Consider the following 12,418-nt stretch of genomic DNA (forward strand, 5'->3'; position numbering starts at 1 on the left):
ACAAACTGAGACACTGTTTTAGCAATTAGCCTGGTTTTTACGACACGGAAAAAAACACAATGGCAGCGCTGGAGGAAGTTGTGAATGAACAGTGTACATCATGATAGCTCTGTGTGAAATGTATTTACTCTCTGCCTTTATACTTGGAGATACAACAAGAACGCCACATATAAAGAACAAGACTAGCGAGTTACCAAATAAATGGGAACTGGTCCTTCATAATTTAAATATGGATTCTTAACACAAATCATTTGAACACTCGACTCCAGTACTGCCTGACGAGCCTATTCCCACATCAGATCTCTTCGGATGGGGAAAACAGAATGAAGCAATCCTGTCGAATAAACAAAGAAAGCATTCAGTGCTCTAGTCCTCAGCGCATTAGATGGCCGATAATGTCTGCTAACAGCCTACAGCGCAGACAGCCCAGCACAGAAATTCCCAATCCCACTGGCACCAACACTGCTTGTTGATGGCCAACAAAGCCCAAGCTTTCAACTAGCGATCACGTGCTTTGCTAAAACAAGAAGCTCCACACACCAAAAAGGAATTCCTTGCTTTATTTGTAATACACAATAGTAAAGTTGTACAACCAAACTCCATTGAGTGAAGTGCTTGCGTTACAAATGGAGACAGCGTATTAAACATTTAGAAAAAACAAGGTTCTATTCAGGATTTCTGCTTTTTTACTGATTTGAATTAAAAATAAAGGTTAAGCATCAAGCATCTAAAATTCTGTACGGTTTCGGAGAAATACTGCACACCAGAACCAAATGTAGGGTTGATAACGCATTTTATATCTTTCCAAGTATGACAACATGGATAGAAAATGTTTACAGAGAAAAATCGACTTATTAGAAAAATGAGGTAGGTAGCTAGGTAGCTGCGTCAGCTTGCGTAAGTTACAAAGGAACAAGTAAAGGTTTATTCCATGCTGAAAAGAAAATAAACTGTTTCAGCTGTGGAGCCTCCTTTTCAGCATGGAATAAACCTTTACTTGTTCCTTATTAGAAAAGATTAGCTTTACCATGAAAGGTAGAGATTAAAATGCACTTAGTGATTGGCAAATAAGGGAAGACAATGTGAAATTCAAGCGATAAATGTACTACCTGTATAAGTGAACCATGAAGCCTAGGTAGCAAAGATTGGCATGCAATAGTTAGGCACATTCATAGCCTTTCTTGTTCCGCTTGTACTGCAGCTACTGTGGTTACTGAGATAATACACTGGTTTAGAAAACAGGTTATCCTCAATGAGTGTGGTAAACAGACGAAAAGTACTGGTCTTTACAGTTGATGACAAGACAGAGCGGCTCAAGGAGTCTTTCAGGATTCTTTTGAGTTCTTCAGCCCCTGCAGATCACTGCAGGTACAAAAACATACAGACTCCCCTATGTACACAACTCCCAAGAGAGGAGAATATGCTTCTTTACCACTATATAGTTCTTGCATAAGCTTTCTTTTTCACTTTTTCACTTTCCATAATTAATGTTTCGCTACTATATTTGAATCAGCTTTGGAAATGTTTTCATTATAACCAAAAGAGCTTAATCTTATTTTCCACATGATTGTGAAGCCCCTGGCTATTGGTGTTAAATTTCAACTAAAACCAATGGGATAATTAAGATATGCAAACTACTGGCATAAATTCCAATGAAGTTCAACAAAAAATGAATCCTACTAATTAATCTTTTAAATCACACTTTTTAGATCAATAATTATAGCACTATAATGTAGGAATTAAAAATTGCCCCAGGCATGTGAACCAGCAAATTCTGTAACTATACTCGGCGGTTGTACAGTATATTTGAAGAATATGAGGCAACGTGAGGCAGTGCCTTTTGGTGTTTCCTGTAATACAATGCATTCCAGGTTACACAGTGAAGAGTAATACTACACCAAAACCAGGAACTGCAAAGACTCATTTAACCTTTGATGTCCTGAAAGACATCTGACTTAAGCATTTCATGCTCCATGTTGTAAGACAGCTGGTGGATAACAGACCTTACAGCACTCCTCTAAAGAATGATGCTCAGTCTGTCACTGAAACCCCTATTTTGTCTAGGTATCTTAAGTCCCTAAGAAAAAACAATTTAATAGGCTTTATAGGACATTTAAACCTGTTTTTTTTCCACCATATCATATTAAAATATATTTCCTAAATTGCTCTTTCTGGCAGATTCCACAAAACAGGGCTATGATAAACATTTCTCCATGGCACTGGTAAGTGCCACCTTCATTGCTTTTATCCTCAAAATAAACCTCTAAGCCTTTATTTTCAAGCGACTAAAACAAAACTTCACAAAAAACAATTAAAGCTTCAAAACTTGCACGATAAATGTGCAAGATTTGGAAGTACAGGAAAAAATTGTCACATTTGTCAAGAATTGTGGTTAGTGGTTTAGTGTTTTTGGTCTGAGTAAGAGCCTATATTTTTACTGTAATCAAACAGACTTATTATATAAAAAAGTAAGGCAAATGTCTTTAAAAAATAAAAGCTATCAAGAGTCAGCTTTACTTTTCAAAAGCCAATGGCCACACAAATCATTCTTTAAAGACGTGCTGTAAAAGTAACCCTGACATTCCTTTGGGTTTACAATGTTTCTTATAAGAAACAATTTAACCACCAGCCAATAGTCATCCATTTCCCACTCTTGTAAATTGCACATTCACTTCTCCTTGTCCACTGAGGCAGAAAGGAACAAGGTTAGAGTTTCAGAGGGTGGAGAGGGGGAGGGTGAATTCCTGATTAATTTCTTGCCATATTCATTCGTCATCAGGTTGGTATGCACATGCTTCATCAGCCAAAGAGCAGAGAAAGCACCTCCTTAGATGAAACTGGGCTTGCTCATCAGTGTTTATTAAAAAAGCCCTGCTAACACGTGGTAGTCATATCGCTGTGTGTGGAATGCATTCACAGCTCTTGATTACAACTGACTAGAGGGCAAAAAAAATCTCCAGTAATGTATTTGAAATAGTCTCCACTCTGAAATGTCAATGTGATAAACATACCCCTGATTACAGAAATAAATATTAACTCAAATATTTTACTGTTTTTTCCCCAAAGTTAACTTTGTGCCATTCCTTCACTTGTTTGTAATCCTCTTGAGTACAACATGTCACAGTCTTCCACAACAGGCAAACAAGGACTCTTCAGGAAGGACTGATCTGCTTTCTCAGCAAACCACAACTCGGTACCTTGGTGCAGGAATTCAGCCATGGCACCGCCTGGTCACAAAGAGAACTTTTCCTCTGCACATGGCATGCCAGAAATACACCATCCGATTTCTTCATCAACAACCAGGCTACCAGGAAAAAAACATCTATGAAGTCACAATTAAGATAATCCTAAAAGACTACCAAACTATTAATCTGTATCCATCATGGAAAGACCCCAGTGCAGTAAGTATCACGCATCCCAATCTTAGCATATAGAACTTCTGCAAAAACTTCCCTTAGGTAGCCTGAATAAGAGCCCACTGAGACATGACATAATATTCACAAGCCTTTATGACTCTGGTTCCAGAACACACAAGCACAAGTGTCATAATCCAAACCCTAGTGCTAACACTAACCCTTACCCCAATTACAGAACTAACACTAAACACAAAACTTACTGTAATGTCCACTTTGACAAATGCTCCAAAACACTTGTAAATCACCTACGTCTTTCAGAACAATAATTATAGTAATAAATTTATTTTTTTTATATTTATAACAAAAAAATACTCCTCTAAGAAGATAATCGGCTACACGTCTAAATTTAAATACTACCTAATAACTACATCATAAAATAAACTTTATTAAAAGAATACATATTAAATTATACTACAGAAACAGAAAATACCCAAAAATGTTAAATGGATGCTTTGGGCATAAGCCTGCATATGGAGAGCCTTGAACAGTGAAGTCCAATACGCTCAAATAGAGGAAGACTTGATCAGACTGTAGGAGATGCCGTCTCCTGTTGAAATGTTGTCCGCTACAGGAATAACACTGTCCCCGGAAAAAACAGCACTGTGGATTCCATGTTTACTCCTGCAATAATACACCTTCTGATGCCACCCTGATCAAAATAAATGACCTGCCTGCCAAACCCCTCAGCAGTAACTTCACAGCAGTAACTTGGCTAGAAGGGATGTGTCAATGTCTTAATTTTACAAAGCACATACAAGGGAATATTACTGGATTCCAAGACCTAGAACTGAAACACAGCAGTTCACAGGGGCACAGGCCAATACTTTAAGACTGGATCACCAGCTTGCAGCCCATGTTTCGGGCCAGGTGTCCACTGATCCATGAGTCCTGTAGTTAGACAAAGGTGATAAACAAGTCTATAGAGACTACAAAGCGCTTTGCAATGTTAAAATTTCTCTGTTAGCATCACATAACGCCAAACAAACCTACTGTTCATGGTTTACAAACGTTGACATTTCCCAGGACATTAACTTTTTTTTTTAAGATATCTACCACTGAAGAGATCCATTAAAACTACTAAAATTTGTTTGATGCTATTCCTGAAATGTATCCAATCACAACATAAAACTTGTCTAAAATATGTTTTTGTACATTTGGCTGCCTTATGGTCTGTTGAAAAAATACTCAGGGGACTGCAGAATGTTTTAGAATTGCGATACACCATTAACCTACAGCTCTGAAACATTTTATTTAAGGAGGCTTTTTATAAAATGGTACACTTAATTTATTTGAGCCATGGATTTTACATGTTCTGTATTTAATCACAACATCATAACACATATAATACTGTACTTGTACTCAAAATATCCCTTTTCCTTCAGTCTATGTCATGTCCAAGTGGTTCAGGAAATGAAACACCTAGATTAGCACAGGGATTTTATTTCTGATGTAAGAACATTATTTGTACTGTAAATATGTAAAGAATTGAAAGTGGAAAAAAAGCACAATATAGAATTTCAAATCAAACAGATGGGAAAACAGTTCTGAATGATGAGAATTAAAATGAATAAGACAAACATGTTTCTTAAAATCTCTTTTGTAAAATGTTACAAATCAGCTCAGGAGCCTTTGATGAAAGACGCACTGGTCCATATTAAAAACAATCCAACTGGCTTAACAACAAGCAAATCAGATGTCGAGGGTCTCTTAAGGGGCTCAACCAGTCAAGGTCTCACCTGACTGCAGGTTGAGCTCTACGGCTCAGAAGTGGAGAGTTCAAGCACCAGTAATGTCATCAACTGAATGATTGAGATTCCCCAACTAGAGCACACACTGAGCTGCGCATCACCATGGGTGGAGCGAGATTAGATGGGTTGGGCTCTCCCTGCAGGCGCAAACACCTGAGGGACGGGCCTCTCTACCAGCTGGCGCTAAGCCACCTGCACAGAGCTGTGCTGTCTGTGACATGGGGGAAGAGGAGTGGCCGAAGGTGGGCAGGGCTGAGGAGTCTGCCTACACTTCCTCGTTCCTGACTGTGTGTGGTCTAGCTGTCAGCTGAGACACAAAACTGGCTAGTTGTGCAAAAACAACAAGCTTTTCCAGATCAAGCAGGAATAATGCATTATTATAAATAACAGAGAAGGCATGGAGTATCAAAGCTGAAAAACTGTTCTGTATCTTACCTTTTACATATATAGCACAGAAAATGAACTGAATTCTGAATTCTATAGCACAAGGAAAAGGAGCTCCAAAATGTGCGAGAGGTGGAACGCTTCTGACATTTGTCATGATGATTCGTCATCATGAAAATGAAATCTGAGTCAAATCATTGCAGTGGCTACTTTTACACGATCATTGTAAAAAAAACAAAGCTAAGAGTCTCATAAGATGACCACACTCATACTATTGGAGAAAACTGCTTAGAAGACATTCAGTTTAATACTGAAGGCTTCATAAACCAATACAGTTATAGCAAGATCATTAGTTCATATATTTAAAACAAGATATGCATTACACTAAAATGTGTAAACAACACTTTAGACTGAACTTTCTGAAATATTCAATGCTCCTAATGAAAAACAACAGGAATTATTATTATTTTTGATCAGTTAAGTGAGACTATAAAAATAACACTAAGGTACACGATTTAAACCTTTGAAAGGTCTCTCTAGGAAAGGTTAACTGTGCACTATGCTTTTTCAAGGACATTTTAAAAAAAGGGCAATAAGCAGTATGCACTGAAGGACCTTACCTAAACACAAGTTTGGGAAATTATCCCCGAACCAGAAGTGCAAGAGAACTGTTGATTTCTCTTCATCTGAGCTGCTGGGTAAAGTGGGGCGGTTGACATGTTAAGGCTATCTCATCACCCAGGTGGGTGCCACGCTTCAGTGGCAGATGAAGTGTGCACCTTAACTTCTGTGAAATACTTGAGGTCCTTTGGGAAGTAAAGTGTAATAGAGAGAAGATTTACAGTTTCTGCTGCACTGCCAGTAGTACTCTTCATTCAAATCCCCAGAAGAAAAAGGCTTTGTATAAATACTTGACCGGCAAACTTAAAATGATGAATGCAAATTGGGCAGACCCCTTGCTAATTTAAAGTTGCTCCAAATTAAAAATATAAACATCAAAGGAGGAGGCTACATTATCCCATTTAAATCAGCATGGACCTTAGTACTGATTATGTAACTTTGAGTACTAATCTGTCTATATAGTTAAGCAATTTAACCTCACTTAGAATTACACAATTCTACATCTCTAATCTAGTAAACAAATCTGTTTTATTAATTAGCCAGCATCTTCATGTCTACAACTTTGAATTTAATCCTGGCACTTCAGGAAGCCAGACACCAACTCCCGCCTCCGATCTAGGACAGATTTGTTGCAAAATCCATGGAAAATTCAAAACAAAGTTTCTAAAGCATCCAAAACATGCATCACTTTTTTTTTTACAAATCTCCAAAAGTGTGTTTTTCATTCCTACATGGTCACTTAGTAGTACTTTAAGAAAATGTTAAGTTTTGCTGGGAAGGGAAAAAGCAGTGAAGATTATTCTGGTATACTGCTTTCCCATCACAACTGTATGTGAAGTATGCTTGCACCCAATTTAAATGCTGTCTTCTACAAACCTGGAGGAAACGTGTGGTACTCCAGCACACTACCCCACTGTGCGCCCGCCCCGGTACAAAGGTCAGGCCTCGCATTCTTTCAGGAGATTAAAAGCGACATGCCAGTGCACTGTTACAAGGCTTTGACAAAACCAAACCATTATAAATACTCCAGCTGTTTCTCTCCGAAGTGCCGCTGCTGGCATAAAGACAACTGGCTGGCCATTCGCTTGCGATTGCTAAGCGGTTGTTAGATCTACACACCCCACGTGATCGGATGATGCAGGGAAATGGCCTTTTTTTTAAAATCCTAATTAAATGCTTTCCTGCAATTTACTTATGCACTCCAGTGTCACTGGACAACACAACAGCTTCGTACCCAATATTCCGGATAACTTTAATTACTGTACCTGGTCCTGTGCTGAAGTGACAAACAGACCAACATTGTAGCAATTCCATGAATTTGATGAGTGCACAAATGACTGCCATGGAATACAGTTCCCCAACAACAAAAATGAAAACTTTCATGTGAAATCTGGACACTGAGGGGTAGAAACTACCAGTGAGCAGCCAGTGAAAGCCATTTCAGGTTTAACAAGCCATTTCAGGTTTAATGTGCTGCAGGCTCTTAAGATAAAAACAAACATTAGGTGTAGGATTTTTCCTGTGAGTAAACGTGCACAGTGACCTAATCATTAAAATTCGTACATAACCCTGAAACTCGTAAAACACTAACTGGATCTGGATCAGTTTTCTGGGCAATAGAAACCCTCTTTATCTGCACACCCAACAAAAAGGAGGAGGGCAAGACAGGAAGGAAGCTTCCCTCTCTGGTTAAAGTCCACCAAATCTTCCTGCAAAAGTAGATTTTGTAAAAAAAAATCATTCTGATTTCAAGCATTATATGAAAATGGGCAGAAATATTTAAGAAAGGCATGGGAGGGATGACAGCTTAATACCTACACTTTTACCATCTTATGAAAAAAATGCCATTTAACCAAGTCTTCAGCACTACATCAGAAGCTCTAGTAGTGCTTCTACCTTTTTGATTTTGGAGGTTAAGAATGCTTTAAACTTAACAGATTTGAAAGGGAAAAATGTTACCTCACTGAACACACAGTACACTACAAAATTTCTAGAAGACACAATAGGAGCGAGCACCACCAGCACATGGAATGAACTTTCTGCATTCATGCAATAAAAAAAACATCCAGAATAGAGAGATTCCATCTTGTAGTACTTAGAAGACAATTTCAGTATTACTTGCTTCATATGTAGGGACAGTACCTCGTCAATGTGCTTGATTTCAATGCTTATTTTCCAATGCGGAGTTTGAGAAGTTATTGCATTTGAAAGATCAGGCGAGCACAGGGGACTGCCACAGGGTCCTGCACCCTAATTAACAGCAAATCTCTGATCAGCATAAACACTGTGAGCAAAAGCACATATGACAAACCATTTTTTTAATGAAGGCCTGACAACTGCTTTAAGAACAGTGCTAAGAAACCAATTAGTCTTCCCCATTGGTGTGACATAATAAACAGCAAAAGGAAATCCAGTGTTTAAATACAGGAGGTTGAATGGGTTCATCTAATGCAATTTTTACCACTTAATGGTTTTCGCAAGCCTTTGAAATGTTGTCAACATACCTACCGATCAGTACTCCAACAATGTTGATATACTACAAAACCTATGCTGTTTTTTCACCTCATGCATAAACCAAAAAAAACTCTAAACATATTAATCAAATATGTTTCCTTTGAATAATACTTGAGACCAATAACATGAGGATAATGGGAAATAAAATTGTATAACTGAACCACCGCTTTCTGGAGGGGACACACATTGAGTACATAAAACACCAGAAATGGAAGACATTTTGCTGCTGGAAGAGGTGTTAGTGGGGCCAGCAGGGGGCGCTCACCCTGTGGTCCATGTGGGTCCTAATGCCCCAGTATAGCGATGGGGACACTATACTGTAAACAGGCGCCGTCCTTCAGATGAGACGTAAAACCGAGGTCCTGACTCTCTGTGGTCATTAAAAATCCCAGGGCGTTTCTCGTAAAGAGTAGGGGTGTAACCCCGGTGTCCTGGCCAAATTTCCAATTGGCCCTTACTAATCATGGCCTCCTAATAATCCCCCTCTATGAATTGGCTACATTACTCTGCTCTCCTCCCCACTGATAGCACATGTGTGGTGAGCGTTCTGGCGCACTATGGATGCCGTCGCATCATCCAGGTGGGGCTGCACATTGGTGGTGGTGGAGGGGAGTCCCCATTACCTGTAAAGCGCTTTGAGTGGAGTGTCCAGAAAAGCGCTATATAAGTGTAAGCAATTATTATTATTATTATTATTATTATTACATTTTAACAATACCGTGGCAGAAATCTTAGTTGCTATACAACGGATAGCAGACATCTGAAATCACATCTGAACCTCAACACTAGTCCCATTCTGCTGTTTCAGCAAACATTAATACAATGTTAATCCTCCACAAGAAAACGCAAATTAAAGGAACTGCACTGTACAATGGCAGTCCTTTCTTCAAACCGTCACCAGATAATATAACCAACAATTACACAAATAACCAGTTCCAAAAAGCAAAAAACGACAACTGTACACGTAGATGTTTCTACGCTATCAGGTAACACTTTTTTACTTTACACAAACGTTGTCCCTGAGCTTTGAGATCATTGCTTCTAGAGTGATATCAATTTAAAATAATTCCTACATGTTACCCTATTTAAGATGTCTGTTACTTACAAGATCAACAAGGATGTGGAATTCTGCAGGCTGCTTTACAACAAAAAATGGATTTATAAACTCTAATTTGTATGTGGTATGGCCTCAGAGTGTCTATTATCCACTCATCCCTGAATAACTTATTCAACATAAGGCAAGTAAGGTTAGTCACTCATAATGTAGGAAATATTACCATAAACAATCTGACTTTTTCGATATTTAGTTAAGGAATGACAGCCAAATTGCTTTCAGACATTTCTCTTGCAATACATCCTAAAGAAATTGATGCTTTATATAAAGGGCAACACATGACTGCTCTTTACGAGGTAAAAATGATCAGAGTTGAAGTTTGAAAACTATTCAAACACGCTTAAAGTTTTTTTTTAATTCAGATTTGACAGATCATAAAGATGTGCGAATTACAGCTGTTAACTGACATTGCATACTACATCACAGTACTTTAAAAAAACGTATCAACAGCATAAGAAAATAATGAAAAATAACAGCACCACATGTGCTTGAAAAAAACATACCCCTCCTTCAAAGCAAATATTAGGCTTATTCCATGCTGAAAAAAAGAAGAAAACAACATTTTGGCCGTGGAGCCTTCTTCAGGTGTCCGAAACGTTGTGTTTTTACGTGTTTACTTGTTCCTTTGCAGCCTACGCATGCTGTCGCAGCTACCCACCTGAACTATACATACAATGCTAAAAACAGGTTTAAAAGGTAAATGCATTATAACTTGCTGTATCAGTGAAGAACTATATAAAGCTCCTGAAAACAACTTCTGAAACATGTAGGGGAAAAAAAGGATCCCAACTACTTTAAAATAAGTTAGAACGTGATTTTAATCTTCTGGTTTGCTTCAATAAACACTTCTGTCTAGGAAAAGTGGAACCAAAATACCCTGAACACCCTATCTTGTGTTCGGCCAACCTTTATACCAGCAAATGACATCACCAGCAGAGAGCTGGGAAAAAAAAGGAAAGAGTATCGCCTGAGCTCGATAAACTGCCTTTACCAGCTCGACCACATTCTGAAATCACACATTCTTACCTGCCAGATCATGCAAAGGCCAGAACTGTGGGCAAAACTGTTGTGGTGTTAATGCAGACATGTTGACGCAGTAAGAAAGTTTAGCAAGTTCTGTGTCTGTACAGTCTGTGTGTGGTGGGGGAGAGAGTGTGAAGAGGAGGTAGGGTGGAAGAAAGAGAAAGAAACTAACTTGAGCAGTAAAAAAAAAAAGAAGTTGAATGCAACTCGCAGGAAGACTGGCCCTGTACCGTAGTGCAGTTTCTCTGTAACCCCACCCATCTCCTGCGACATGTTGTGTTTAACAGGTACACACAACACAGCATTTCTAACAGCTGTCAGCCTGTGTCCATATGCTCTTCTGCTTCTCAGCCAAGCCTCAGCGGTGTTCTGGAGGACAGGAGCAGCGCTACCATGCGTGAAGTATAAAGATTCTGTGGAGGCCAGGCCAGTGACCCACTTGTGTCCTCACCCTTGCTGAAAATATGAAACACGGGGGTCCATCCACAAACTAAAAACCAAGAGTGACAGTAGTTGTCTTGTCCCTCATGCTAAAAAACTCCCGTTTTTTTTTTACAGTTAACAATACTTCTCTCAAGGCCTTTAATTCGCTGACCACTAATCCTTTCCTCGGATCTCCCCCCTTTTTTTAAAGGATTTGATCAAACGGCTTTTTTCTTTCCAGGAAATACAATTGCAACAGATTACAGACGAAAAGGCAGTCAATGCCCATGGCCATGTGCCGAACCCCATCATTTCTATTAAAATTAGAACTTTAAAGCAGTGAATCCGTCTGTCATGGAGTAAAAAACATGCACGACAACAAACTACTTTCGATTGATAAAAGTTAATATTACAGTACTTAAAGTTTCTACAGCGCTGCATTATGAAGTAGTGTAAACCAGGTCTTTATTTCTTATTTTCAGAACCAATCCTTGCAGCTTTTTGTAAACTTTCTTCAGCGCTGTGCTGAAGACAATTTGCTCCTAGAAGCCCATGGATGACGAAGGAAAAAAACTTTTTTTGGGGAGGGGGGGGTTAACTGTCTTAGAAGACGGAAACACAATGTGAGAAATAGCCGATATTTCACGTACTCTGGATAAATTCAAAGGAAAATTAAGTATCCCCAAGACTCGGCTGGCAACACTGAGACGTTCACTGTCCCAAACCGGCTAAAATGCGAGGACCTGCTGATCAACAGGTAGCTAAAATATTTTCGGGGTTTCAAAATCCTTCGGCACCTCTCTCGGTTTTAGGATGGGCAGTGCTATTTTTGGGATTTGGGACCGCTATTTCGAGGTCATATTCTTAACATAAAACAGACTCTAGAAGGATCCACTCCGCATTCAATCCAAATACATCACCCAACAGGCCAGCAGTAACGCGAACTGAATCGATTTCCAGATTGTGCAACTAATCTAAGTTTTAACCGAGGACCGCTCCACACACAAAACGGGCGAGAAGGCATGTAAACACAATTAAAACTTAACAGAAAACCATAAAAAAACATCGGATATTGCAGTGCAGCCCAGCACACCATCGTAAACTTCCACAGTAAGACAACATGCCAAGTTTTGACGTCCGCAATATCCCTCGGGTCTAGCCGTTCAAACAAAATA

At 39.0% G+C, this 12,418-nt stretch overlaps 1 protein-coding gene across 10 annotated transcripts in view; it reads right to left on the minus strand.

Annotated features, from left to right (window-relative positions):
- tjp1a (tight junction protein 1a) overlaps nucleotides 1-12,418 on the minus strand; it is a 149,500-nt gene that overhangs the window by 55,668 nt on the left and 81,414 nt on the right. Inside the window, exon 2 of one of the 10 annotated variants that reach the window (XM_088641021.1) lies at nucleotides 10,301-10,335. The exons of the other annotated variants lie outside the window; for them this stretch is intronic. The gene's annotated coding sequence lies outside the window, so the exon portion shown is untranslated. The remainder of the gene's footprint in view (nucleotides 1-10,300; nucleotides 10,336-12,418) is intronic. 10 annotated transcript variants of the gene reach the window in all.

Source organism: Lepisosteus platostomus, chromosome 7, assembly GCF_059453375.1.
Source record: "Lepisosteus platostomus isolate fLepPlt1 chromosome 7, fLepPlt1.hap1, whole genome shotgun sequence".
Taxonomy (NCBI): domain Eukaryota; kingdom Metazoa; phylum Chordata; class Actinopteri; order Semionotiformes; family Lepisosteidae; genus Lepisosteus; species Lepisosteus platostomus.